Here is a 26,695-nt window from a genome sequence, read left to right as displayed (position 1 = left end):
GGCCTCGGAAACGGATCAGCCCTGCGGTTAAACGGGATCACGTGACAGGTGGACGGTCTCCCACGTGACTCGGTGACTCCGCTCCACGCCCCTCACACGCTGCCCGACCCCCACCGCATTTCAAACATTATCTCATAATTATACTAGATATATTATAAAACTTCCCTCTGCATCTTCCCCGTCCCCATCCTTCCACCACCGGGTCACAGTTACGGGTTTGAATCCCATCCCGGTCCCGCACACATTTTAGACCCAAACCAGAATTGTGCTGATTTCATTTAAATCGGTCGATGTTTATAAACACTAATTTCTATTCACCTTCCCCCGGACTCACTGAACAGGAACACTGAATCATGAAGCGAGAAACAGCAGGAGGTGGCCATTTAGCCCCTCTAACTATCAACAAGATGGCGGATGCTCTCCCATCTCAGCCCCTTTTTTCTGTCTGATCCTCATTTCCTCTATCCCTGCAGTCTCCACACATCAGCCGGCCTCTGTTTTACGTGAAGATGGCCACTGAATCTTCACCGACCTGTGGTGGGGATTTACAGACATTCACCACCCGCGGAGTGGAGTCATTTCCCCACATCTCAGTTCCGGACAGTCCGCCCCCTTTTCAGAGACTGTGATCCCAGGTTCAACCGGTAATGATGTTGTGCGTTTCAATGCGTTCACCTCTCAGTCCTTGATTCTCTAAATGAAAGGGTAATCGCATTTGATCTTTCTTCATATGATGACCCCAACGCCCCAGGGATCAGTCTGGTGAATCTTCATTGCACTGTATAACAAATACTCTCTAACCTCTTTGTTAATCCTCCATGGAATTAATTTCCATCTTCTGCAACCCCGTGTTGCCCCAAAAACTCACCTCCCACTCCTGTCACTACTTCCACCTTTCCACCTACCACTCACCTGGATCCACCTCTCACTCCCCAGCTCTTGCCCCATCCCCACCCCTCACCTCTTTTCTCTGACTATTCCCGTCCACTCTCAGTCCAGAGATAGTATCTCGGCCCGAAATGTTGATGGTCCATTTCCCTCCACAGATGCTGGCCGACCCATTGAGTTCCTCCGGCAGTTTGTTCTTTGGTCTGTATAACCCGTGTTAGTATGAGGAGCGGGATTTTACACCATATTCCAGGTACAATCTCAACAAAGCACAAATAATTACTTCAAACACGAGAAAGCCTGCAGATGCTGGAAATCCAAAGCAACACACACAAAATGCTGGGGGAATTCAGCACAAAAGGCAGTATCTTTGGACAAGAGTAAACAGTTGACATTTTGGACCACCAGCCTGTTTTAATTCCCGAGGAGGAGGAGAAGAGATCTGAATAAAAAGATCGGGGAAGAGAAAGAGGCTAGCTGGGAGGTGATTGGTGAAGTCAAGTGTTGGGCGGGTCAAGGGCTGGAGAATAAAGAATTGGAGCATTGTCAATAGGAGAAAGGGAAGGAGGGGACCCAGGGGGAAGTAAAGAGCTGGTGAGCAGAAATGGAAGTTCAGAGTGATAGATAGATAGATAGATAGATAGATAGATAGATAGATAGATAGATACTTTATTCATCCCCATGGGGAAATTCAACATTTTTTCCAATGTCCCATACACTTGTTGTAGCAAAAACTAATTACATACAGTACTTAACTCAGTAATAAAATGATATGCATCTAAATCACTAACTCAAAAGCATTAATAATAGCTTTAAAAAAAAAAGTTCTGAAGTCCTGGCAGTTGAATTGTAAAGCCTAATGGCATTGGGGAGTATTGACCTCTTCATCCTGTCTGAGGAGCATTGCATCGATAGTAACCTGTCGCTGAAACTGCTTCTCTGTCTCTGGATGGTGCTATGTAGAGGATGTTCAGGGGTTTCCATAATTGACCGTAGCCTACTCAGCGCCCTTCGCTCAGCTACCGATGTTAAACTCTCCAGTACTTTGCCCACGACAGAGCCCGCCTTCCTTACCAGCTTATTAAGACGTGCGGCGTCCTTCTTCTTAATGCTTCCTCCCCAACACGCCACCACAAAGAAGAGGGCGCTCTCAACAACTGACCTATAGAACATCTTCAGCATCTCACTGCAGACATTGAATGACGCCAACCTTCTAAGGAAGTACAGTCGACTCTGTGCCTTCCTGCACAAGGCATCTGTGTTGGCAGTCCAGTCTAGCTTCTCGTCTAACTGTACTCCCAGATACTTGTAGGTCTTAACCTGCTCCACACATTCTCCATTAATGATCACTGGCTCCATATGAGGCCTAGATCTCCTAAAGTCCACCACCATCTCCTTAGTCTTGGTGATATTGAGACGCAGGTAGTTTGAGTTGCACAATATCACAAAGTCCTGTATCAGTTTCCTATACTCCTCCTCCTGTCCATTCCTGACACACCCCACTATGGCCGTGTCATCAGCGAACTTCTGCACATGGCAGGACTCCGAGTTATATTGGACGTCTGATGTGTACAGGGTGAACAGGACCGGAGAGAGTACGGTTCCCTGTGGCGCTCCTGTGGGGAATAGAGAAGTGGGTGGGGGGATTTGCTTACAGGAAGGAGAATTCAATATTCATACAATCAGGTTGGAGGGTACCCAGATGGAATATATCCTGCTCCTCCACCCTCTGGGTGGTCTCATTCTGGCACAAGAGAAGGCCATCGGTCAAGACCTCTGAATGGGAATCAGAATTAAAATGTTTGACCACTGCGGAGTCCCCCTTGTGGCAGATGATACAGAGATGCACGACAAAACGGTCTCCCAATTTATGGCGGGTCTCACCAGTGTAAATGTGACCGCATCGGGAGAACCGGACACAATAGATGACCCCAGCAGGTACGCAGGTAAAGTGTTGGCTCACCTGGAAGGACAGTTTTGTGTCTGAATGGAGCTGAGGGAGGGAATGTACGGGTAGGTGTAGCGCTTAGTCCGCTTGCAGGGCTAAGTGGCTGGAGGGAGATTAGTGAGGAGGGCTGAATGAACAAGGCCATTGTGGAGGGAGTGATCCCTGTTGAAAGAACAGAGTGGGGTGGTGTTTAGTTGTAAGATCTCTTTGGAGATGGTGGAAGTTGCAGGGGCTGAAGGCGTTGTAGACAAGGACAAGAGGAACTCCATCACTAGGAGGGCGGTGGGAAGGGGTGAGCACGGACGTACTAGAAATGGAGGTGATGCAGGTGAGGACAGCATCCATAGTGAGATCAAGTTCAGCGGATGCAAGAAAACTGAGAAGAGTGAAGAGTATCTTAACGATGATAGGTTGGGAAGAGGTATGGTCGAGATTATCATGGGAATCAGGAGGTTTATAATAGAAGTAGATTCAAAATCTGTCTCCAGAGATGGAGACAGAGAGAGAGAGAGAGATCATGAAAGGGCACGAAGATGTGAGAGATGGAACAACTTATACCAAATAACTCTTACAGTAAGTTCACTGTACCTTTGACTTCTCTCCCTACCCACTGCACCTGAGTCCCTCACCATTTAAACACACTCAGTGTTTCCGTTTCTCCGACAGAACTCGGTGATCTCACATTCCCCACACTGGGCTCCAGCTGACCTGTTGTTCCCCACTCACTCCTTTTGCCTCCGTTACCCCGAACTTCTCAATAGCAGACACAGACCATAGAACAGTACAGCACAGGAACAGGCCATTCGGCCCACAATGTTCTGCCAAACCAATTATATTTGTAATCAACTGTCCAACTAAACTAATTCATCCGGCCTACACAATTCCCACAATCCTTCCATTTCCCTCACGTTCACGTGCCCATCTAAATATCTCTTACAAGTTCCCATTACATCGGCCTCTGGCACCTTCCAAGGCAGGACCTTCCAGCTACACCACTTTCTGTGGGAAAAAAAAACTTGTCTCTCACACCTCCGATGAAACAACCCGACGTCATTTCAAATGCATGACGTCCGGCATTAGACATTTCAACTCTGGGAGAAAGATATTGTCTATCTACTCTCCCTTTGCCTGTCATAATCTTATAAACGTCCATCAAGTCTCAGCCCAGCCTGCACCGCTCCAGAGAGACAACCAAAGTTGTGACCCAAGATTCCTGGGAAATGGACTTGTGTAGAACACTCAATTTAAATTAATTCACCCAGAGAGTGGTGGATATGTGGAATGCTCTGCCCCAGAAGGCAGTGGAGGCCAAGTCTCTGGATGCTTTCAAGATAGAGTTAGATAGAGCTCTTATAGATAGCGGGGTCAAGGGATATGAGGAGAGGGCAGGAACGGGGTACTGATTGTGTATGATCAGCCATGATCACAGTGAATGGCGGTGCTGGCTCGAAGGGCCGAATGGCCTACTCCTGCACCTACTGTCCATTGTCTATTGAGACACTGCTGGGCTTTCTTTGCTCTGAGATTCTCCACCAGGTGAACACCAAGAAATTTGGTGCTCTTACCGATCTCTACCGAGGAGCCATCGATGTTTAGCAGGGAGTGCTCGCTCTGTGCCCTCCTGAAGTCAACAACCATCTATTCTGTTTTGTTCACATTCAGAGACAGGTTGTTGGCTCTGCAACAGTTCGTTAGCCACTGCACCTCTACTCTGTATGCTGACTCGTCGTTCTTGCTGATGAGACCCGCAACGGTCCCCTGAACATCTTGTCCCCATCGGATCCACCCAGACCTCAGCATTTCATCGAGGTTTCTGTTCCCAGAGTCACCAGCCTTCCATTGAGAACAGGCCCAGAGACACCAAATGCCCCAAACGTTTCATTCCCGAATCACTCTTATGAACCTTGTAAACAACAACTCTAACGACCACATTTTCATGTATAACAGACAATTTGGTGGCAGGATAATTCATTTAGAAAACCTTAGCCTGCACCACTCTATAGAAACAACCCAAGTTTTACAATGAAATGATCCACGTTTCCTGGGGAATGGACTTGCGTAGAGCACTCAATTTAAATTAATTCCCCTACAGTACAGTGTTTGCACAACCTCTCGTTGCTCATGCCCGACAACCTGTATCCAACCACCCGACCGGAAACCTGCTTTACTGCAGAAAGAGGAACATCCAGCCTCATCTGTAGAATCACAAACCTGGGCCAAAGCCAAACCCCGACACTGCCAGTTCCATAATCCTGGAGTCCCCATTCCGGGATTTTAGCCCAAGCACCAACACTCGGAAGACTCTTTCCTGTCGGTAATATTCTGCAGTGTCTCAGCTATTCCCAGTTCTAAAATTAACACCCCCCACCCCATTCCAAACAGAACGTGAAACTGATCAACATGTACAACAAGCTGGAGGAACTCAGCAGGGCGGGCAACATCCATGGAAACGAGCAGTCAACGTTTCGAGCCGAGACCATTCGTCGTGATCGATAAAAATGTTGAACACTCTTTGCAGCTCTGCTGGGCTGTTACCCTGGTGATGGAGAAGCGGCTCAGCAGAACTAACTGAAAATATGAAATAAGGAACTTAACCTCACATGCTCTGGGTTTCATTATGGCAAAGATGAATACTGAGCTCTCAGCCATTTTGCAATGGAGAAGATAAAATTCCAGTGACTGTTTTAACCCTGTCCCGAGGTGCCTCCAGTACATCTGCTGGTCGTTCCATCTCTGAACTTCCAGTAGTGCAGAATCTGTTCCAAAATTAAAACAGGTTCTTGAATGCGGCCTGTCTGCTCTATTTCATGTCCACTATAGGATATTTATAAAAGGCATCACACAAAATATTGTGGTGATAACTGTGAAATTTCGTTCTTTGTTCAATTAAGTGGATAAAAATTCCGTCATGTTCTTGTGTCTGCAAGTAACGTATAACTACGATCAACCCCGGGTATTGATATGCGATATTCAGATCCTGCGACCGGACAGAATGATGAACGAGAAGGTCCTCAGATAAAATTTAATGGGTTGAGATGGTAACCTCAGATTGTTGAAAACATCAGAATCAAGTCGTTTTTGTTCTCATTTCTACAATAACCGCTGGTACAGTGCACAGTAAAAACGAAACAACATTCGTTCAAGACCCTGGTGCTACATGAAACGGCAGAAATCTACACTGGACTACCTGAAACAACACAAGACTGCAATGGACTTCAGACCTACACTGGAATAAATAACGTGCACAAAACAGAGCAAGCCAGTACAGTAATTAATAAACAAGACATCAGGAACAGTAGAGGACAAATTACAATATAATAATAAATGATGTAAATGTAAATGTAAGCCATGTTTTAGCAGGAATTGAAAAAGCAATGAGCAATTTCAAAGGCAGTGGGTTGGTGTTCAGGTGTGTATGTGTGTGTGTGTGTGTGTGTGTGTGTGTGTGTGTGTGTGTGTGTGTGTGTGTGTGTGTGTGTGTGTGTGTGTGTGTGTCTGTGTGTGTGTGTGTGTGTGTGTGTGAGACTGTGTGTGTGAGAGAGAGTGCCTGTGTGTCTGTGTGTGTGCCCGTGTGTGTGCCCGTGTGTGTGTCTGTGTGTGTGACTCTGTGTGTGTCTGTGTGTGTGTGACTGTGTGCGTGAGAGAGAGTGTCTGTGTGTCTGTGTGTGTGTCCGTGTGTGTGTCTGTGTGTGTGTCTGTGTGTGTGTGTCTGTGTGCCTGTGTATGTGTGTGTCTGCGTGTGTGTCTGTGTGTGTGAGAGTGTCTGTGTGTGTGTTTCTGTGTCTGTCTGTGAGACTCTGTGTGTGTGTGAGTGAGAGAGTGTCTGTGTGTGTGTGAATGTCTGCGTGTGTGTCTGTGTGTCTGTGAGAGTGTCTGTGTGTGTGTCTCTGTGCGTGTCTGTGTGTGAGACTCTGTGTGTGTGTGTCTGCATGTTTCTGTGTGTGTGTGTTTGTGTGTGTCTGTGTGTGTGAGTGTCTGTGTGTGTGTCTGCGTGTGTGTGAGTGTGTCTGTGTGTGTGTTTCTGTGTGTGTCTGTGTGTGAGCCTGTGTGTGTGTGTGTGTGTGTGTGTGTGTGTGTGTGTGTGTGTGTGTGTGTGTGTGTGTGTGTGTGTGTGTGTAGATTGGCGTCAGACTAGACTCTGGGAATTGAGGAGTCTAACGGCTTGTGGGAAGAAATTGTTACATAGTCTGGTCGTGAGAGCCCGAATGCTTCGGTGCCTTTTTGCAAATGGCAGGACGGAGAAGAGTTTGTGTGAGGGGTGCGTGGGTCCTTCACAATGCTGTTAGATTTGCGGATGCAGCGTGTGGTGTAAATGTCCGTGATGGCGGGAAGAAAGACCCCGATGATCTTCTCAGCTGACCCCACTATCCGCTGCAGGGTCTTGCTATCCGAGATGGAGCAATTTCCGAAACAGGCAGTGATGCAGCTTCTCAGGATGCTCTCAATGCAACCCCTGTAGAATTTGATGAAGATGTGGCGTGGGAGATGGACTTGCCTCAGCCTTCGCAAAATGTTGAGACGCTGCTGGTCTTTCTTTGCTATGGAGCAGGTGTTGAGGGACCAGGTGAGATTCTCCACCAGGTGAACACCAAGAAATTTGGTGCTCGTAACGATCTCTACGGAGAAGCCGTCGACGTTCAGCGGGGAGTGGTCGCTCTGTGCTCTTCTGAAGTCAACATCCATCTATTTTGTTTTGTTCACATTCAGAGACAGGTTGTTGGCTCTGCACCAGTCCGTTAGCCACTGCACCTTTTCTCTGTATGCTGACTCGTCGTTCTTGCTAATGAGACCCGCCACGGTCTTCATAACATCTTGTCCCCATCGGTTAACCACCCAGACCTCAGCACTTTATCGAGGTTTCTGTTCCCAGAGTCACCACTCTTTCATTGAGAACAGGCCCAGAGACACCAAATGCCCCAAACGTTTCATTCCCGAATCAGTCTTGTGAACCTTGTAAAAAAAAACTCTAACGAGCACATTTTCAAGTATAACAGACAATTCGGTGGCAGGATAATTCATTGAGAAAACCTCAGCCTGCACCACTCTATAGAAACAACCCAAGTTTTACATTGAAATGATGCAATTTTCCTGGGGAATGGACTTGTGTAGAACACCCAATTTAAATTAATTCCACTACAGCACAGAGTTTGTTCAACCTTTTATCATAACACATGTTCTACAACCTCTATCCAACAACCCGACCGGAAACCTGCTCTACTGCAGAAGGAGGAACATTCAACCTCATCTGCAGAAGCACAAACCTGGGCCAGAGCCAAACCCTAACACTGCCAGCTCCATAATCCTGGAGCCCCATTCCAGGATTATAGCCCAAGCACCAACACTCCCAGGACTCTTTCTTGTCGGTAAGGTGCTGCAGTGTCTTGGCTATTCCCAGTTCTAAAGTTAACAATCCCTCATCCCAAACAGAACTGGAACCTGATGATGCTTTCAATGGTCAGGGAACCAGGCTATGGGTCACCAGCTCTGCTGGGCTGTTACCCTGGTGATGGAGGAAGTGGCAGAGAAGAAGTAACTGAAAATATGAAATAAGGAACTCAACCTCACATGCTGTGAGTTTCATTATGACAAAGGTGAATACTGAGCTCTCAGCCATTTTGCAATGGGGAAGCTAAAATTTCAGTAGCTGTTTTAACCCTGTCCCGAGGTGCCTCCAGTACATCTGCTGGTCGTTCCATCTCTGAACTTCCAGTAGTGCAGAAGCTGTTACAAAATCAAAACAGGTTGTTGGATGTTGCCTGTCGGCTCTAACTGTCCACTATGGGCTATTTACAAAAGACATCACACAATACATTGTGGTGATAATCATGAATTTCACACTTTTTCCCATTAAGTGGTTAAATATTCCGTTATATTCTTGTATCTGCAAGTAACTTATAATTGCGATCAACCCCCGGCATTGATACAAGTGCAATTCATATCCTGCTACCGACAGAATGATGGAAGGGGAGGTCCCCAGATACAATTGAATGGGTTCAGATGGTGACCTCAGATCCTAGACTCTCCTTCTGTTGGACGCATCTTGTCCCCATCCAATCTACCCAGACCGCAGGATTGCATTGAGGTTGTTGTCCCCAGAGTCACCACCCTTCCAGTGAGCACAGGCCCGGAGACACTAAAAGCCCCTCCTACACCATTTTTTTTTTCATTCCATAATCACTCATGAACTTTGTAAACAACTGTATTGTGCACATTTCCATGGATAACAGACAGTTTGGTGGCAGGATAATTCATTGAGAAAACTTGTGGTTTTCTCACCGTCCCAATAACTCACAAAATTTCTCCTGAGGATCAGCGTTCTCATCTACCAATGGAGCCGAAAGAGATGGGGAGATTTTTAATAACTTCTCTGTGCCTATATTTACCTGGGAGTCGGGCCATGGATTGTATACAGATTGCACAACAGGTGCTTGCTGTGTTGACATGAATTAGGATGGATGAATACCCAGTGCCTGACAAGGTGTCCCTCGCACCTTGCGGCAAGCTAGTGTAGAACCTGCAGGAGCCCTGGCAGACAAAGGTTTCAAATGTACATTTAATGTCAGAGAAATATATATATTATACATCCTGAAATTGCTGTTATTTAAGGATCCGAGTTACAGGGGTTCCCAAACTTCTTTATACCATGGATCCCTGACATTATCCGTGGGGTCCGTTGGGAACCCCTGCTAGATGTATGCAAACTATGATGGTATAAATAGGGAGAAGGCATGTTGGCGTTCATCCCTTAGGTTGGTTGCGTGGGTTTAGGGTGAAAATTGAACTATTTAAGGGGAATCTGAGGGAGACTGCTTCATTCAGAGAGTGGAATGTGGAATTTGCGATCTGCGGACCGTTTCCTGTATTTTCTCCTTCTTGTTTTAAATTTCCCACAACTGTAGATTTTTCTTTTTCATTTTACTGCGCAGATGTAACTGATTGCAAAATGTCAGCAACACCCCAAGCTGTGTAAATGCCACCCCATCCCACCGGTTCGTTAGTTCTGAGTCCATTCCGGACCTGGTGTAATACATTCCGTACAGTCAATGCTCACAACATCCCTTCCTCCCACTATCACTCTGTTACCCTTGCTCTGCGATGACCACAGAGCCATAAATATGTTCAACACTTCCTGCAGCTCTGGTGCGCTGTTACCCTGGAAACGGAGGAAGTGGCACTCCAAACCTAACCGAAAAGGGAATTAAGAAACTCTACATCATATGCTGTGAGTGCCATTGTGACACATATTAGCACTGCAGCAATTTTGAAATGAAGAATCTAAAAACGTGAAGGCTGCATTCAACGATACCTCACGCTATATTCAATTTATCCTCTAGTAGTTCTGGCTAACAAAAAAAAATCACACTCTGCCATAAATATACTCAATGAGAGTCTTAGCCATCATCTGTTGTAACAAACTCGACAGACCGACCATTCGTAGAGTGAAAAAGTTTCTCTCATCTCAGTTTTAAAGGGAAGCTGCTTTATTCCGAGGCTGTGCTCTCAGACCCTAGACTCTCCGTCTGATGGAAACATCCTGTCCACGTCCACTGTATCCAGGCTGTTCAGCATTCTGTTGGTTTAAATAAGATCCCGTCCACCTCTATACTTATGAACTCCATAGAGTACAAGCCCAGAGTCATCAAATGCTTGTCATACATAAACCCTCTCATTCCTGCGATTACCCTTGTGAGCAACAGCTGTAATGAACACATTTCAGTAAAAACAGGGAATGTGGTACCAGGATTATTTACAGGGGAAAACTAAGGTTTCTTTACTGTTCCCCTAGCAGTCACTAAACATGCGCCTGTGCACAGGTCCACTTCAAGAGAAACTAAGTTAGCGATTTGGTTTCACAACCGTACGTCAGAATGATTTCAACAATTTCCCATTTTTAATCTAGATTTCCCGCATTTTGAGGTTCTTCCTGTTTTCCACCGACTGCGAGGCAGGGGACAGTGTGTGGGGAGGTGAATTTACAAACACAATTTGAACACCAAACTCACGGGTCTATTTCTGTTGCAAACACGGAACAGGCCATTTACTTTCAGCCTCTATCTGAGAGGGATGGTATGGGAACCCATCCTCTCCCCAGATTAGCAGTCATTAATTCCAAAGGAACTCCAGAAACTAACATCTGAGCTTAGAAAATAAATACTGGCTCAACACCTCAAAATCCCTGAGCAGCTTCATCCCCGGGTGCATAGTATTTGGACCCAACCTCACAGGGTCACACAGCTGAATCTGCTACTCACCGACCCCGGAAACCTGTTGGCCCCAACAGACAGGACTCCCGGTTGCCACCCACTTCGACTCTGCTTCAAATTCCCATTCGGATATGTCCATACATGGTCTCCTCTACTGGCATGATGAGGCCAAACTCAGGTTGAAGGAGCAATTCCTCATATACCATCTGGGTAGTCTCCAGCCCCTTGGTATGAATATCGAATTCTCCAACTTCCGGTAATTCCCTCCCTCCCTCCTCCCTCTCCCACTTTCACTCTGCCTCCTCTTCCAGCTCCCTATCACCTCTCTCATAATTCTGCCTTCTTCTGCTACCCATTGTGCTTTCCCCTTACATTCCTTCTTCACCTTTCCAGCCTATCCCCTCCCTGCTTCCCCTCCCCGACCACTTGATGTTTCCTCTATGGTTTTTCACCTGGCACCTACCAGAATTACCCTTCCCACCCTCCCCCCACCTTCTTTATAGGGCCCCTGCCTCCTCCTTCTTCAGTCCTGACGAAGGGTCTCGGCCCGAAGAGTTGACTGCACGTTTCCACGGATGCTGCCCGACCTGCTGAGTTCCTCCAGCTTGTTTACGTGTCGATTGGACCACAGCATCTGCAGTACACATTGTGTTTACTCTCCGGAAACCTCAGACATCGTCCCCACATCCCACAGCGAGTGGTGTACATAGAACATAGAAAATCTACAGCACAATACATGCCCTTCGGCCCACAATGCAATGACGAACTTGTACTTCCTTTATAAATTGCCTAGGGTTATCCATAGCCCTCTATTTTCCTAAGCTCCATGTACCTATCCATAGACCCTTCAAAGTCCCTATCGTATCCGCCTCCACCACCGTCTCCGGCAGCCCATTCCATGCACTCACCACTCTCTGAATAAAAATATTACCCCTGACATCTTCTCTGTACCTACTTCCCAGCACCTTAAAACTGTGCCCTCTGGTGTTATCCATTTCAGCCCTGCGAACCCACCCTGTTTCCGACTACCCACCCTGTGGTCTGACTACCCACACGATCAATGCCTCTTATCGTCTTATACACCTCTATCAGGTCACCTCTCATCCTCCCTTCCTGCAAGGAGAAAAGGCCGAGTTCACGCAATCTATTCTCACAAGGCATGCTCCCCAATCCAGGCAACATCCTTGTAAGTCTTCTTTGCACCCACTCTTGTTTCCACATCCTTCCTGTACTGATTACCGACCAGAATTAAGCACACTACTCCAAATGTGGTCAGACCAGGGTCCTATATTGTTGAAACATTACCTCTCGGCTCCTAACCACAGTCCCACGGTTAATGAAGGCCAATGCACCGTATGCCTTTTTAACCACAGAGTCAAGATTCGAGCAGCTGTGTAGCAGCTTTAAGTATCCTATGTACTCTGACACCTAGATCCCCCTGATCCTCCACACTGCCAAGAGCCTTACCATTAATTCTATATTCTGCCATCATATTTGACTACCAAAATGAACCAACTCAGACCTATCTGGTTTGAACTTCATCTGCCACCTTTCAGCCCAGTTTTGCATCTTATCGATATCTCTCTGTGACGTCTGACAGCCCTCCACACCATCCACAACATCCCCAACCGTGTCCTCAGCAAATTTACTAACCCATCCCTTCGCTTTCTTATTCAGGTCACTTAAAATATTCACGAAGAACAGTGGTCCCAGAACAGAATCCTGAGACCCACCACTGGTCACCGACCTCCATGCAGAATATGACCCGTCTACAACCACTCTTTGCCTTCTGTGGGCAAGCTAGTTGGATCCACAAAGCAATGTCCCCTTGGATCCCATGCCTCCTTGCTTTCTCAATAAACCTTGTATGCGGTACCTTATCAAATTCCTTGCTGAAATCCATATACACTGCATCTACTGCTCTATCCTCATGTGTTTAGTCACATTGTCAAAAATTCAGTCAGTCTCATAAGGCACGAACTGCTTTGGACAAAGTAACGTTGACTATTCGTAATCATATTATACCTCTCCAAATGTTCATAAATCCTGCCTCTCAAGATCTTTTCCGTCAACTTAACAACCACTGAAGTAAAACTCACTAGCCTACAATTTCCTGGGCTATCTCTACTCCATTTCTTGGATAAGAGAACAATATCTGCAACCTTCCCATCATCCGGAATCTCTGTTCCCACTGATGATGCAAAAATCATCGCCAGAGACTCAGCAATCTCCTTCATCGCCTCCTACAGTAGCGTGAGGTAAATCTCGTCCGGTCCCGGCGAATTACCCAGCTTGATGCTTTCCAAATGCTCCAGTACATCCTCTTTCTTAATATCCATATGCTCAAGCTTTTCAGTCAGCTGTAAGTCATCCCTACAATCGTCAAGATCCTTTTCTGAAGTGAATACTGAAGGAAAGTATACTTTAAGTACCTCTGCAATCTCCTCCGGTTCCAGCCACATTTTTCTACTGTTACACTTGATGGGTCCTATTCTCTCGCGTCTTATCCTTTTGCTCTTCACAAATTTGTAGAATGCCTTGGGGCTTTCTTACAACCAAACCACCAATGCCTTCTCCTGGCCCCTTCTGGTTCTGCTAATTTCATTCTTCAGCTCTTTCCTGCCACCCTTATATTATTCTAGCTCTCTGTTATGACCAGAGTTTTGAACCTTTCGTAAGCATTTCTTTGCTTCTTGACTAAATTTTCAACAAACTTTGTACACCACAGTTCCTGTACCCTACCATCCTTTCCCTGTCTTATTGGAAAGTATCTATGCAGATCTCCTAAGGCTCCTGTACCTTCTTCCTGATGGCTACGGGGTGTAATAACTGCCCCTGAACCTGGTGGTGTGAGTCCTGAGGCTCCTGAGCCTCCTCCCTGATGGTTGAGGGGTAATAACTGTTCCTGAAACTGTTGGTGTGAGTCCCGAGGATCCCATACCTCCTTCCTGATGGCTGCGGGGTGTAATAACTGTCCCTGAACCTGGTGGTGTGGGACCTGAGGCTCCTGATCCTCCTCCCTGATGGTTGAAGGGTAGTAACAGTTCTTGAAACTGTTGGTGTGAGTCCTGAGGCTCCTGTACCTTCTTCCTGATGGCTGCGGGGGGTAGTAACTGTCCCTGAACCTGGTGGTGTGGGACCTGAGGCTCCTGTACCTTCTTCCTGATGGCTGCAGGGTGTAGTAACTGTCCGTGAACCAGGTGGTGTGGGACCTGAGGCTCCTGTACCTTCTTCCTGAACATTTGCCAGATTTCGGCCGTCCATTTCCCCGAGAACATTTATTCCCAATTTATGCTTCCAAGTTCCTGACTGATAGACTCATATTTCCCCTTACTCCAACTGAACGCTTTCATAACTTGTCTATTCCCATCCGTCTCCAATGTTATGATAAAGGAGATAGTATTGTAATCACTATCTCCAAAATGCTCTCCCACTGAGAGATCTGACACCCGACCAGGGTCAATTCCCAATATCAGATCAAGAACTGCCTCTCTTCCTGTAGGCCTATCTACGTTTGTACATATTGTATCAAGAAACCTTCCTGAACACATCTAACAAACTCCACCCCATCTAATCCACTTGCTCTAGGGAGTTGCCAATTAATATTTGGGAAATTAGTATCTCGCAACACGATGACCCTGTTATTATTACAACTTCCCAGAATCTGTCTTTCTGTCTGCTCCTAGATGTCCTTGTTACTATTGGGTTGTCTATAAAAAACACCCAGTAGAGGTATTGACCCTTTTCTCTTCCTAATTTCCACCCAGAGAGTCTCAGTAGACAATCGCTGCAAGGATATACGGTGTATCGGAAAGATAGGTTAGCAGGCAGAGGGAAGTGGTGTGGCCCTGTGTATAAGAAATAATATTAAATCATGTGAAAGGGATGAAATAGGATCGGAAGGTCTAGAGTCTGTATGAGTTGAATTAAGAAATGGCAAGGGTAAAAGGACTCTAATGACAATTTTATACTGGCCTCGAAACAGCAGCAGCGTTACAGATTACAGCAAGGGATAGAAAAAGCGTGTCAGAAGGGCAATGTTATGATAATCGTTGGGGATTTTAACATGAAAGTGGATTGGGAATACCAGGCTAGTACAAGAAAGAGAATTTATAGAATGTTTAAGGGATGGCTTTTTAAAACAGTTTCTTGTTGTGCCCACTGGGGCATCGGCTGTGTTGCATTGGGGTGTTGTGCAATGATCCAGAGTTGATAAGAGAGTTTAAGGTTAAGGGACCCTTTGGGAACAGTGATCTCAATATAATCGAGTTCACTTTGAAATTTGAGAAGGAGAAACTGAATTCTGATGTATCGTTATTTCAGTGGAATGAGGCAAATTACAATGGAATGAGAGGGGAACCGGCAAAGGATGACGGGAAAGGGACAGTAGCAGGAAGGACAGCGGAGCAGCAATGGCTGGAGATTCTGCGAAAAGTGAGGGAAGTGCAAGACAGCTATATTCCAAATAGGAAGATAATTTCGAATGGAAGGAGGTTCACTGTCGTGGCTGACATGTGAAGTCAAAGCCAACGTAAAAGCAAAACCCGAGGCCATAGAAGGAAGTCGAAGCTAGTGATAGATAGAGTATTGGGAAGCTTTTAAAAACTTGCATAAGGAAACTAAGAAGGTCATTGGGAAAGAAGAGAAGAATTATGAAAAGAACCTGGCGACTAATTTCAAAGAAGCTGCTAAGAGGTTTTTTTTTTGTATATAAAGCTTAAAAGAGAGTTGAGGGTAGATATAGGAATAATAGAAAATGACTCCGGAGATATTGTAATCAGAGGCCAAGTGGAAGACATCTGCAGTATACCCAACATTTAAGAATGCCAGGGAAGTGGATTATGTGTAGTGAAAATTACGACTGAACAAGTGCTCAGGAAGTTTAATAGTCTGAATAGTCTGAGGGTGATGCAATGCACCCTTCGGTTCTGTGTGACCATTGCAGAAGGAAGAGCAGGAGCGAAGGGCTCCTGAGATAATTGGCAGGGACAAATAAAAGGACGGGTAACTGAAGAGGAGCGGCCAGTGGTGTGAGTGGCTCAGGGTAGGAGTGAAGCTTTGAGGCTATGGCTCAAGAGGTTTCGGCGAGCAGAGGCTGAGGACGAGTTTGCTCCCAGTGAGGTAAGGCCGGGTAAGTTTCTTTAATTAATTTAATTAACTTCGGAGTAGGTAATGGAGGCAGCAGTTAGGGCATGGGAGTGCTCCGTTTGCAGTATGTGGGAAGTCAGGGCGAACACAATTGTCCCTGATGACAACACCTGCAAAAGGTGCATCCAGCTGCAGCTCTTGACAAACCGAGTTAGGGAACTGGAGCTGGATCTTGATGAACGTCGGATCACTCGGGAGGCAGAGGCAGAAATAGACAGGAGGTTCAGGGAGATAGTTACCCCTAAGAGGCAGGAGGCCTGTAGCTGGCTGACTGTCAGGAGAGGGAAGGGGAATAGACAGGAAGAGCAGAGAAACACCAGTGGCTGTTCCCATCAACGATAAGGAATCCGTTTTGGATATTGTTGGTGGGAATGACCTACTAGTGACAAGTTGTAATGGTCGGGTCTCTGGCCCCGAGACTGGACCCTCAGTTCTGAAGGAAAGGGAGGAAAAGAGCAGAACAGTAGTGATAGGTGATTTAATAATTATGGGGACAGATAGGAGGTTCTGTTGGAGGGATCGAGATTCTAGGATGGTCTGATGCCTCCCGGGTGCCAGGATCCGCGGTATCTCGGATCGAGTTCTCGGTATTCTCAGGAGGGAGGTTGAGCAGCCAGATGTCGTGGTCCATGTAGGGACAAATGATGTGGATAGGAAGAAGGAGGAGGCCCTACAAAGAGAGTTTAGGGAGTTAGGTGCAAAGTTGAAGGACAGAATCTTCAGGGCTGCAATCTCTGGATTGCTTCCCGTGCCACGTGTTAGTGAGGCTAGAAATAGGAAGATAATGCAGAGGAGATGGTGCAGGAGGGAGGGCTTCATGTTTCTGGACAATAGGGCCTTTTACCGGAGGAGGTGGGACCGTTCCGACGGGACTGGTTACACATGAACTGGAGGGGAACTAACATCCTTGCGTGTTGGTTAGTTAGTGCTGCTCCGGGGGGTTTAAACTGGATTTTCAGAGGGAGGGGAACCAGAGTGTCAGAGCTGGTGGTGAGGTGCAGGGGGATAAGGATCATGCGAGGACTGCTTGTGTGGATTGAAATCAAAGGTTTCTATGTGATAGAAATGTTCTCAGGTGCCAAACTGAAGAGACTGGGGAAGAGGCGTCTGGTTCTCCAAAGGAGACATGTTGGTAACGAACGGGGTCAGGTCACAGATTTCACAATGGGTGAGCATGTGGATTCAGTGACCACCATTCTCTGGCTATTAGCATTATCATGGAAGAGAATAGAATCGGAGAGGACAAGATTTTGTTTTGATTGGGGAAGGGCAAACTGTGAGGCTATAAGGCTAGAACTTGCGGGTGTGAATTGGAATGATGCATTTTGGCAGGGAAATGTACTATGGACATTTGGTCGATGTTTAGGGATCTCTTGCAGCATGTTAGGGATAAATTTGTCTCGGTGAGGAAGATAAAGAATGGTAGGATGATGGAACCATGGGTGACAAGTGAGGTGGAAAATCTAGTCTGGTGGAAGAAATCAGCATGCATGAGGTTTAGGAAGCAAGGAACAGACGAGTCTATTGAGGAATATAGGGTAGCAAGAAAGGAGCTTAAGAAGAGGCTGAGAAGAGCCTATAACTGATATAGTGAATCCCAATGGTCTGTCATAAGTGACAAAAGAAACTGCAATGGAATACAGATCCACAATTCTCTGAAAATGACACCACAGTTCGCTGCTTTAAGAAGCAACAAATGCAAGGCACAGTCAAAAGATAAGGAACCGAAAATAAACGAAAGGCGAAGCAACAAAATTCACATTATGTGTTGTGAGTTTCATTCTCTAAAAGATTACCACAACAGTAAATTTGTAACTGTGAAACAAATATTGTAATGTCTGATTTACCTTGTCTTGTGTTGTATTCCATTAAAACACTGGTAGTTCTAGCTAACAACAACCGAGTCCGGGATGACTCATTGCGATGAGAGGTGCAAAACTGTACTTCACAAGGCAATGAAAGATTGGAAGAAATATTACTGATATATATCATTTACCTGGTGGTAATAGGATAGGCGGAGTTTGAACAGGATCGTTGATACACAATATATCATTGAGGCGGTGGGATACTTATTGGTGAATATTTGTAAAAGATGTTTGATACATATCATTGAGGTGGTGGGATACAGACTGGACAGAGGTTGAACATGCTGATTGATATATATCATTGAGATGGTGGGATACAGACTGGACAGAGATTGAATAAGATGGTTGTTATATATCATTGAGGTGGTGGGATACAGACTGGACAGAGGTTGAACAAGATGGTTGATATATATCATTGAGGTGGTGGGATACAGACTGGACAGAGATTGAACAAGTTGGTTGATATATATCATTGAGGTGGTGGGATGCAGGTTGGACAGAGGTTGAACAAGATGGTTGATATATATCATTGAGATGGTGGGATACAGGCTGGACAGAGGTTGAACAAGATGGTTGATATATATCATTGAGGTGGTGGGATACAGACTGGACAGAGATTGAACAAGTTGGTTGATATATATCATTGAGGTGGTGGGATGCAGGTTGGACAGAGGTTGAACAAGATGGTTGATATATATCGTTGCGGTGGTGGGATACAGGCTGGACAGAGGTTCAGAAAAATCGGCATGGAATAAGCTGAATGAAACAGTTGGGAGAAGGGATCAAGCTCAATCACAAGTGGTTCTCCAGCAATACACAGACACTGAATTTACAACACCTACTATCTATTACATGGAAAAGATTCTAAAATGACAGAGATAGAACTAACTAAAGGAAATTTGGCATATAATCATTGTCCTTCACTAAATTTAATCAGCCCACCATAGAAAGTATCCCAAGAGGATACCTTACGCGTTCATACTGCTACTGTTTTACTCATGACTGCCAGGAACTGCAGAGAGCTGTAGACATCGCGAAAACCAGACTGCCCGCCATGAGCTGTGTATGAACTTCCTGTTGTATCAGTAAAGCAGGCAGAATAACCTCACAGTCCTGGCCATTCTCGCTTTCCACCTGGGACGAAGATTACACACTCAGTGAAAAACACAAATCATCATATTCAAGGACGGCTTCCATTCTGCTGCTATAAGCAAACTGAATGCACCCCAGCTAGATAAGATACACCTTAACCTCACAATGTAACCTTGCAGTATATGCCAAAGTGCGCTTTGGTTTCTCTGAAACAATGATGCTTTGTTACACGCTGTAGCTCCACTTACCCTATATCACCTCAATGTTCTGTTGTGCTCTATTGATCTGTATGGATGGTATGCAAAACAATGTTTTCATTGCACCCCAGTACATGATAAAAACAAACAGATTTCCCATTTTAATTGTGTGGAGATCATGGACAGGTTGGGCCAAAATTTCAAAAATTAAAAAAAACTACCAAGGTGCAAAGAGACTTGGGAGTGCTTGTGCAGTTTTCCCAACAGGTTAGTATACAGGCCGAGTCGGTGATGAAGAAGGCAATTGCGATGTTTGAATTCATTTCAAGAGGACTATAATATATAATGAAGGATGTACTGTTGAGAATTTATAGAATCCTGATGAGGCAACACTGAGAGTATTGTGCGCAGGTTTGGGCCCCTAACATGAGAAAGGATGATTGAAATGGAGAGGGTTAAAAGGCGGGTCAGGAAAATGATTCCAGGTTTGATTCCAATGAACGTGTTCCCGTGATGTACTATTCTATGTTCTAAGTTATGTCCTATCTCCATTCGACTATACGATATAGGAGCAGGATTAGGCCGTTTGGCCCATCGAGACTGCTCCGCACTTTCATCATGGCAGATCGAGTTTTCCTGACATTCCCAATCTCCTGACGTCTCATTAAATCCTTCCATGCCCTCATTATTGAAGTGCCAATCAACCTCTGTTGGCAAAAAAGCTTCCACAGATTCATCATTCTCTGTTAAAATAAATTCCTGCTCGCCGTATTCTAATAGGGGGCCCTCTATTCTGAAGTAAGGTCATCCGCTCGTATAGTATCCCACCAGAGGAAACATCATCTCTACATTAACTCTATCAAAGCTTTTCACCATTCGATAGGTTTCAATACAGCCACTACTGATTCTTCTGAAATCCAGTGAGTACTGGCCCAAAGCCATCAAACGCGGTTCACATGACAAGCCATTCAATCGACGAATCGCTTTTGCGAACAACCTTTGAACCCTCTGCAGTTTCACCACATTCCTTTCGAAGTTAAGAGGCCCAGATCTGTTCTGAATACTCCAAGTGCGGCCTCACCAGTTCTTTATACAGATTCAACATTACATCCTTGCTTTTATATTCTCGTCCTCTTGAGATGAATGCTAACATCGCATTTGCCTTACTGACCACAGACTCAACCTGCAAATTAACCTTTCGGGAATCCTGCACAACGACCCACAAATCCCTTTGCACCTCAGTTTTCTTTTGTATTTAGCAAATAACTAACCCTTTCATTTCGTCTACGATACATTTCTTGACACATTATTCCATTTCCTTGCCCAGTTTCCTCACCGTGTAAATCCTTCTGTAGACTTTCTAGTTCCTCAAAACCGCTTGCCCCTCTACCTATCTTCATTCTGTCTGCAAACTTTGCAACAGAACCATCAATTCCATCGTCTAAATCATTAGCATATGACGTAAACGTATCGGTCCCAACACAGACCCCTGTGGAAAATCATTGTCACTGGGACCAATCCAGAAAAGCTTCTTTTTATTCCAACGCTTTGCCCCTTTCCAATCAACCACTGCTTTATCAATATTAGAATCTGTCTTGTAATACCGTGATCTCGTAGCTTGTTAAGCAACCTTACGTGTTGAAGCGTAACAAAGACCTTCTGAAAATCCAAATACACAGCATCAACCGATTCCTCTTTGTCTATCCTGCTTGTTATTTCTTCAAAGAACTCCATCAGTTTTGTCAGACAAGACTGCGGCCTATTTCCTGACGGGTCTCCAAGTAACCTGAGATCACATTCCCGGGTGCCCGCCATCAAGTCCAGGTGACATATCTAATGTCAGACCTTTCAGTTTCCCAAGAAACCTCTCTCTGGTTCTGGTAACTTCACACACTTGATGCCCCCTGAGCTTCCGATATACTGACAGTGTCTTCCTCCATGAAGACCGGTGCAAAATGCTTATTCAGTTCGTCCGCCATTCCTTGTCCCCATTTACTACATCCCCAGTTTGCAGCGTTCTGATATCCAGTCGTGCCTCTCTTTTACACTTTATGTATCAATTAAACATTTAGGAGCCTCTTTACTGTTATCTGCTCGATTACTTTGGTATATTTCCTCTGCTTTTTTAACAACTTTTCTTGCCTTTTGTTTGCTTTTAAAAACTTGCCAATCCTGCAACTTCCCACAAATTGCTGCTCTGCTGCCATCCCTGCGAGTGATTCTGGCCAATTCCCCTCTCCTGCCTCGGTAATTCCCTGTACACCACTGTAATGATGGTACCTCTGCAATATCGATGCGCCTGTCTCCAGCTTCTCCTTCTGGAGTTTCTATTTGACTCCCACTAGATGCCTGTAGGGGACAGTGAGAGGGTCTTTCCAAACACGGATTGAACACTAAACCCCGGATTTACTGCTGCAAACACGGAACTGCCCATTAACTCACAACCTCTCACTGTGAGGGAAGCAATGGCAACTTATTCCCTTCTTTGCTTCCAAAGAAACTCCAGAAGCAACCATCTGAGCACAGAGCATTAATACTAACGCATCACCTCATACTCCTAGGCAGCTTGAACAACGGGTCCATTATATATGTATCAAAACCTGTGTGCTGTCCCAGGACCCATCCTCACAGGGTCCCAAGCCACCCCCAAGATGATCACACAACTTTCCCTTGTCTCACACAGTAATCAGAATTCCTCGCAACCCGTGCCTATCTGTCCGAGGCGTCTGCTTCATCGCGGAAGGAGGAATGTCCAGTGCCATCTGTAGAAGCAACAAGATCGGGCGAACACCAAACACTGGAATTTCCATGTTCCTGGTCTCCTCATCCCAGGATGATAACGAATAGCCCAGCCCTCCCAGAGCTCTTTTCTACCGCTAATGTGCTGCAGTGCCTCAACTATTCACAGATCAAAAAAAAAGAGCACTCCTACACCAACCCATGACAGAATTGTAACCTGAAGGACCCTTGTCTGGACGGGGATCGAGTTGACTTTCGTTCCGTGATTTACAAAATGGCCCCGGATACATTTTGTCATGTCTCTGGGCATATTATTGATTATTATGATGTTGAGTGGAATCTGCACCAAATCAGCTGGCCGCCACTTTTCCCGTAGTGGAACAGGAACAACAAATTTCAATATTAAATGGTAAATATATCCCTGGAAACAGATTTTTCTCTTTTGTTTGATTCACAAATATTGACCGATTACAAGATGTTTGTGATATTCTAAAAAAGATTTGCAAAATACAATCCCAACATTCATTAGTCATCTGTTCATTCCAGCACAGACATTATATATTCCATACAGTAAATGCTCAAAACATTCTCGAATTCACATTGGATGCTGTGGCCAAAGAATTTCTGCTAAAGGGCTGTGTAGAGTGTTAAAAATCTTCAACACTCCTTGAAGCTGTGGTGGGCTGTTTCCCTGGTGACTGAGGAAGAGGCCCACCAGAACTAAACGATAAAGGAATTTACATTCTCCACCTCACATGCTCTGAGTTCCCTTATGACCACAGTGAATACTGAACACTCTGCCATTCTGTAATGGTTAAACTAAAATACCAGTTGCTGCTTTAACCCTTTCGAGGTGCAATAAATCTGCTGCCTTCCAGCTCTACACACCTTCAGCAGTGCAGAAGCTGTTCCATTGTAGACACCGGCTAACGATCCAGGTGAAGTTTGGACCCGATGCGGGGCTGGGTGACGAAGGTAAAGTTCCCGGTATGAACCTCAATGGATGAGTGCAGTCTCGATGTCACCACCCCATCACGTTCCCAGGACCAGGGCAAGAGGGGCTGAGCGGCGGCTTATCTCAGCAGTTTTCCAGCAAGCGCAGAGAGGCCGCCAGATCGGGGAAGTTAACCTGGTGCATTACCTTACATCAGACGTCCACACTCGGGACCGGCCTCAGTACTCACCGATGAGAACTTGTTTTCACGCCCGGACAGTGAACCCTCCCCCGGATTCCCGACTCTGGGGGTGATGGTCGTCTCCTAATCCTACAGACGATCCGCCGCCGCCGCCGACCCGCTTCAACACAGAACTGAAGGGAAGTCAGGACTGTAATTTATGTCATCAGAGCTGGGGGCGGAGCCTCGGAAACAAGGCAGATCTGCGGTAAAATGGGAGCGGGAGAAGGGCTCACGTGACTTTCACATACATGTACGTCCATGAAATTTTGCAACATTTTGCAATTTTCGCCGTTGGTGGTGGGATACAGGCTGGACAGAGGTTGAACAAGATGGTTAATACATATCATTGAAGTGGTGAGATACAGGCTGGACAGAGAACGAAAATGCTAATTTATATATATAGTTGAGGTGGAGGAATACTGACTGGACAGAGGCTGAATAAGATGTTTGATATGCATCATTGTGGTAGAAGGATACAGACTGAACAAAGGTTGAACAAGATGTTTGGAATATATTATTGATGTGACGGGATTCAAGCTGGACAGATTTTAAACAAAATCAGCATGGAGAAGCTGTTGGAACCAGGTGGGTGAAGGGATCAATGACAATCACAGGTGGTTCTCCAGTAATACGGAGAAACTAAATTAATAGTACCTACTATTGCGTGAAACTATTCTAAAATGACAGAGATAGAACGAACTATAGGAACTTTGGCATGTGACCTTTGTCCCTCACCAAATTTCATCAGTGTACCGTAGAGAGTACCTCAACGGGATACCTTAAACGTTCGTATAACTCCTGCTTTACCCGTAAGTGCATGGAACTGCAGAGAGCTGTGGACAGCTGAGGACATCACAGAAACCAACCTGCCCACTGTGGACATTGCCTGCACTCTATGTTGCATCAGTAAAGCAGGCGACATAACTTCAAAATCCCGGACATTCTCACTTTTCAACTGAGGCAACGATTTTAAAAATGGACGGCACCACCATCACGCTCAAGATCGGATTCCATTTTGCTGTTATAAACAAATTGAATGGTCCCTGACGTTATCAGATGGACTTCAACCTCACAATGTAACTTGTTATGACCTTGCACCATATGTCTTCCTGCTCTTTCTTTTCTCTGTAACGGTAATGCTTTGTTACACTCTGTTATTGTTTTGCTTTATAGCACAACAATGTTCTGTTGTGTCCCATTGATCTGTATGGATGGTATGCTAAACAGGATTTTCAGTGCACCACTGTACATGAGATTAATAAGCAGATTTCCCATTTTAATTGTTTGGAGATATTGGACAGGTTGGGCCCAAAATTTTTAAAAAAAGCTTAAGGCGCAAAGAGACTTGGCAGTGCTTGTACAAGTTCCTTACAGGTTAATATACAGGTTTTGTTGGTGGTGGAGAAGACAAATGCGATCTTTGCATTCATTTCAAAAGAACTGTAATATAAAAGAAAGGATGTACTGTTGAGAATTTATAACGTCCTGATGAGGCAACACTTAAAGTATTCTTAGCAGGCCTGGGCCCCTAACTTATAAGAGGATGCGTTCATAATGGAAAGGGTTAAAAGGCGGTTCAGGAAAATGATGCCAGTTTTAATCCCAAAGAGCGTGTTCCCGTGATGTACTATTCTATGTTATGTTCTATCTCCACTCGACCATAAAGATATAGGAGCAGAATTAGGCCATTTGGCCCATCGAGTCTATTCATCAACTTCATCATGACTGATCCAAATTTCCTCTCATTCCCAGTCTCCTGTCTTTTCACCATATCATTTCATGTCTTGACCAATCAGGAATTTATCAATCTCTGTCTTAAATATACACAAACATTTGGACACCACAGCTGTCTGTGGCTAAAGAAAACCTTCCACAGATTCAACATTCCATGGCAAATAAATTCCGTCCAACCCCGTTCTAATAGGGCGCTCCTCTATTCTGAGGTAGGGTCAGCTGCTTGTACACTATCCCACCAGAGGAAACACCATCTCCACAACAACCCTATCATTGTTTTTTCACCATTCGATAGGTTTCAATAAGGTCACCCCTCATTCTTCTCAATTCTAGTGAATACAGGCCCAGAGCCATTAAGCGCGGTTCATATGACAAACCATTCAATCGTAGAATTATTTCGGTGAACAGCCCTTGAACTCTATACAGTTACAGCACATTCCGCTGGAAGTTAAGAGGCCCAGACCTGCTCAAAACACTCCAAGTGCGGCCTCACCAGTGCTTTAAAATGTTTCGACATTACATACTTGATTTTATATTCTACTCCTCTTGAGATGAATGCTAAAATTGCATTTGCTTTCCTCACCTCAGACTCAAACTGCAAATTAATCTTTAGGGAATCATGCGCAAGGATTCCCAACTTGCATCTTAGTTTTCTATTGTATTTAGAAAATAATTAAGACTTTCATTTCGTCTACCGAAGTGCATGGCCATACATTTCACGACACTGCATTCCACTTCTTTGCCGGTTTCCTAATTTGTCTATGTCCTTCTGTAGCCTTTCTAATTTCTCAAAACCTCATGCCCCTCCACCTATCGTCATACTATCTGCAAACATTGCAACAAAGCCATCGATTCCATTGTGCAAATCATTAACATATGATGTAAAAGAATCAGTCCCAACACAGATTCCTGTGGAATATCACTAGTCACTGGAAGCAATCCAGAAAATGTTTATTTTATTTCCAGGCTTTGCCCCTTTCCAATCAACAACTATTTTATCGTTGTCAGAATCTTGCTTGTAATACCATGATCTCGTCGCTTGTTAAGCAACCTTATGTGTGTCAGCGTAACAAAGACCTGCTGAAAATCCAATTACACAGCATCAATCGATTCTCCTTTGTCTATCATGCTTGTATTTTCTTAAAAGAACTCAATCAGATTTGACAGAGAAGACTGCAGCCTATTTTATGACGGGTCTCCAAGTACCCTGAGATGACATCCTTAGTAATCGACTCCAATATCTTCCTGAACACTGAGGTCAGACAAACTAGCATATGGGTTCAATTCTGCTCCATTCCTTTCTTGAAGAATGAAGTGACATTTGCAATTTTCCATTCTTCCGGAACCATCAGAGAAGATAGTGATTCTTGAAAGAACATTATTAATGTCTCGCGATCTCTTCAGCCACCGCTTTTAGAATTCTGGGGTACTTGCCATCTAGTCCAGGTGACAGATCTAACTTCAGACCGATCAGTTTCCTAAGAAATCTCTCTCTCCAGATATGGTAACCACACACTTAATGCCCCCTGACACACGGAACTTCCAATATACTGCTATTGTCTTCCTCCATGAAGACAGTTGTAAATATATATTCAGTTCGACCGCCATTAATTCCCCCCGGCTTTACTACCTCTCCAGTATCGTTTTCCAGCGTTCTGATATCCAGTCGTGCCTCACTTTTATACTTTAGGTATCTGAAGAA

General features: G+C 45.1%; 1 protein-coding gene across 1 annotated transcript in view; it reads right to left on the bottom strand.

Moving 5' to 3' along the window:
- The window catches only part of LOC140721392 (uncharacterized), a 1,266,977-nt gene extending 1,243,611 nt beyond the window's left edge, over window positions 1-23,366 (bottom strand). Inside the window, exon 1 of the mRNA XM_073036244.1 lies at window positions 23,266-23,366. The gene's annotated coding sequence lies outside the window, so the exon portion shown is untranslated. The remainder of the gene's footprint in view (window positions 1-23,265) is intronic.
- Between the last annotated feature and the right edge of the window lie 3,329 nt (window positions 23,367-26,695).

Source organism: Hemitrygon akajei, unplaced genomic scaffold (assembly GCF_048418815.1).
Source record: "Hemitrygon akajei unplaced genomic scaffold, sHemAka1.3 Scf000054, whole genome shotgun sequence".
NCBI lineage: Eukaryota > Metazoa > Chordata > Chondrichthyes > Myliobatiformes > Dasyatidae > Hemitrygon > Hemitrygon akajei.
This window is presented reverse-complemented; position numbering and strand designations above follow the sequence as displayed.